Here is a 3,877-nt window from a genome sequence, read left to right on the forward strand (position 1 = left end):
CCTAGATAATATCTGCCTATCTTTCATGAAGTCGGCAATAGTCCACAAAATCATCAGGCAAATAACTTGTGTTAATATTCAAAGCATACTTGGTTTCCAGATGTTGTTGTACACCAGTTCTAGAGGCCCCGAGATTGGGAACCAATGTTTTTTGTTTATTTTTCAGTACCAGTCTACCATGGTTAATGCTACCTTTATCAACATAAAACTGAATCGATAGCATACCATACCAGCTGGATTCTTATAATTAATCCTGAAATAACATTTGTAGATTTATATCAGGGGCAGGTTTACATGATACTCTAAATAAAGCAAAGTATAGTTACTGATTGTGACAGAAAGCAGGTGAGAGGTGCCATCACCCCCCATGCAGGACTTGGGGCTGCTTCAAGGGTGAAGGGTAATGGGCAGGCTAGCCGAAGAAGCAAGACATGCAAGTAGGTTATTCTCTCATTTGGCCTTTGCATTGGTACTGAAACACCAGCACACTTTGAATGTTGGACAAAGTTCTTGGTGAGCTTTGTCATGTAAGAAGAATGGTCCAATCAAGGAACATTTTACAACGAGAGACAAACCATCTTTCGATAGGTATTATGTACATACCAATTTAAGACAACCTCCTGTTGTTCAGAGGTTAAAATCGTGTTAAAAGGCAAAGTTTATTTAAGTTCCAAGTGAAGAACTGATAAAAATCTATGCAATAAAAAACAAGTGTAATAATCCCAATGAGCACATTTTTTTTTAAAAAAAAGTGTTATCAGAACAAATTAGTTTTCAAATGTGCAAACGCTTTCTTGATAACGTAAACACACACTCAACACTTGTATTTCAAAATGTATTTATCTCAATCTGATGTTTAATAGTGGACTGGCAGCATTTCAACTGCTTATTAAAGAATGTAATTTCCCACTAATGCAATTTCCCCTCCTTGGTTTAGAGGATGAAGCCAGTGTGCTTGCTATCCTGGAACTATATGACAAGGATTGTGGAGTGAGGGGGTGTAATTCCAAGCCCATTTAGGGCAATTCAACCCCCACTCCTCCTTTTTGGATCTTGCTTGTCCCCTATTTACGGCTAGTTTTTTGGGGGGTGGGGCAGGGGGAGATACGAGTCGGTGAGCACCTTCCAGCACATATGATAAACAATGGGGATGCCCCAGAGTATCAACAATGGGAAATGCCCCAGAGTATCATATGATCAAGATGTTGTGGGTAAATTTCCTGTCCTTGAGGCTGGTCTCTGTTCCTCGCTAGGGGTCACATGCTGTGAGGGTTTACACCTCTGGCCAGCCTTCCTGTTTTCATAGCTGGTCTGGGAGTGTTCTGGGAGTGTTTTGCCATGGGGATGGCTGTAGTGTGTGTATAGACCTGCCACTCCCAAATCAGTTTTCTCCCCCCATTTAGCTTTGTGCATCATCAATAAACCTTACATAGGTATCAATGAATAAAGTTGCCCTTATTAGCCCAAACCTCTCATCTTGTGTCTTTATTCCTTTAGTGAGGAAGCAATCTCAGTGTATCAGGACAAGGCATTTTAGTCTCATAGAAACACATTTTGTTGTTGACACCATACAGAATGAGACCTACAAATGTAGGCACTTTGTAGTCTTGTTATCTGGGTAGTTGTAAATGATTCACCCCCAAACTTCCTAACATGCATACTTTTTAACAGAAAAACAAACAATGAAGACAAGCAAGGTTCAAAGCAAAGCCCTTGGCTACTGGGATGCTTTTTTGTCTGAGCTAATGCAACACACTGAGACTATAAAAAATCTATTGTTTTCCAGCACATCATGTTGCAGCAAAGTAGTTGATAAAAACATGGTGCCACTTAGGGCAAAGAGGCTTGGAATTCTCACTGTGAACAGTTACACCACAACATTAGCCCTAATCGTCTGTATACGGGAATTTTCATTGGGTTAGACTACATACCACAAATTACCATTGATTTTTTTTACAATCCTGATGCATAAGGATTAAATTATTTGAAGATTTGTGGTGTGAACGTCAACTGGAAACAATGTTTTATGTACCCAAACCCCCCAATAGGTCATGCAACAGATTGCTCAATCACAATGAACTAAGCCAGTGTCTGGTACTGAAGAAAATGCTTTTGTTTACAAGTGTGTGGGGAGGAAAAGAAGAAGAAAAAACATTTCAGAAGACCTTTGTATGCAGTCAAAATCCAGCCAGGAAAGCTTTATTTGAAACAGACTCTGAGACTAAGACATTTTACGCTTGTTTTTAATTATGCTCATCTAATTAAGCTCATTCCAGCTTTATCGAAACAGCTAGAAGAGTTTTTCAGTTATTGAACTTTTAGTTTTTCACCCTAGTACTAGAAATGCACCAAGAAACTCTACAGCATGTTCACTAAAGGGATTCCAGGATGTTTTCTCTTATTATTGTCTGTGCTTAAATAAACTTTACTAGGCTATAAAACTGCAAGTAAGAAATATACAGTAATTTACCTGTAACATAACTTGATACTTTATCATATGCTATCAAGATTGCAAGAGCTCATCACAAACAACAATTAAAAGAACGCCTACAAAAGTGCTTCAGGATTAAAAATTATAGACGCATAAATTCATTCCCAGATATAATCTGGTTCTTTAGGTTAGTTTTATGAAAGAACATACTAGTCTACTGACATGAATAACAGTGTGGCCCAAACAGATTAATCTGTATTTTTCACCTTTATGAAGTACTTAGTCAACAACCAAAAATGAGATACAGTCAGTGGAGAAAACGGGCACAGAATAGTTCAAATTGGAGTGATATGACATCAAAGCTGAAGAGTGTGACTGATCCCAATGCTAGATAAAAGACAACTAAGGTCTGTGAAGAAACCTGGCAAATCTGTCCAGAAGATAATTTGTAAATCCTTCTGAGGTTAGTTTCATAATAGTGGAAGAGAGAAAAACAACTTGAAGAAAGTTAAACAAAGAGGAAAAAGAAAGAGCAAAAGAACCTTCTAAAGGACAGAACATATTAAACACTTTAGGGACAGAAACTACAGAAAGGATGAGAAATGAAGACATATAAGAAAGTGATAGAACCAGAGACACAGGGTGTCTTATGAGAGTGGAGAGGATAGATGTAGGGAAGGAGGTCAAGTGATGAAAAATCACAATAGATTATTAGCTTTATGCTTAAAAGAAATACTTAGTAACAATTGGAAGAAAAGGCATGAAAGGATGTTGAATTTTATGTGGGAGAGGACAGGGCAGTGATAACCTATTGCACAGTAAAGTTTCTGGTGGTCAGGGTTTTATTACCAGTAGAATTATTTGCTAGTCCTCATAACTAGCAAAAGAAAAAAATATGCAAAGTATCCGTTCTGTTCATGATTCAACTATTCCTTGATGGAATATGGATTGATGTGTTATGAAACTTCCATTTATTTTCAAATATAAACCATCCTGGACTAGACAAGGGCATACCCGTTAAAGCAGTGGTGGGTCATGGACCACCAGTGGGCCACAAGGACAAAAACGTGGTCCACAAGTCCTTCCTATTTATTTATTTATTTTATTTCCGCTCCTTTCATGCCGCTTGCCACTCCTTCCCTGTTGCTGACCATGGCATATATTCTGTATCAGAAACAAGAGCTGATGTGGTCTATTCAATGCAATTTTCTGAATCAGCACTCCAAATTGAATCTAAAGTTGACCAAAACCTGATTCGTAACCCTTTTGGTACTAATGTTGGAGAGTGGTCCCTGGTCAAAGTGGTCCCTAGTCAAGTAGTCCCTGGTCAAGGTGGTTCCTGGTCAAAGTGGTCCCTAATCAAGTGGTCCCTGGTCAAAAAAACCACTGTGTCAAAGGAAAGGGAATTTATTCCTAACAGTGTAGATATGAAACAAATGCTTAAAG

Source organism: Anolis sagrei, chromosome 2 (genome assembly GCF_037176765.1).
Source record: "Anolis sagrei isolate rAnoSag1 chromosome 2, rAnoSag1.mat, whole genome shotgun sequence".
In the NCBI taxonomy this organism is placed as follows: domain Eukaryota; kingdom Metazoa; phylum Chordata; class Lepidosauria; order Squamata; family Dactyloidae; genus Anolis; species Anolis sagrei.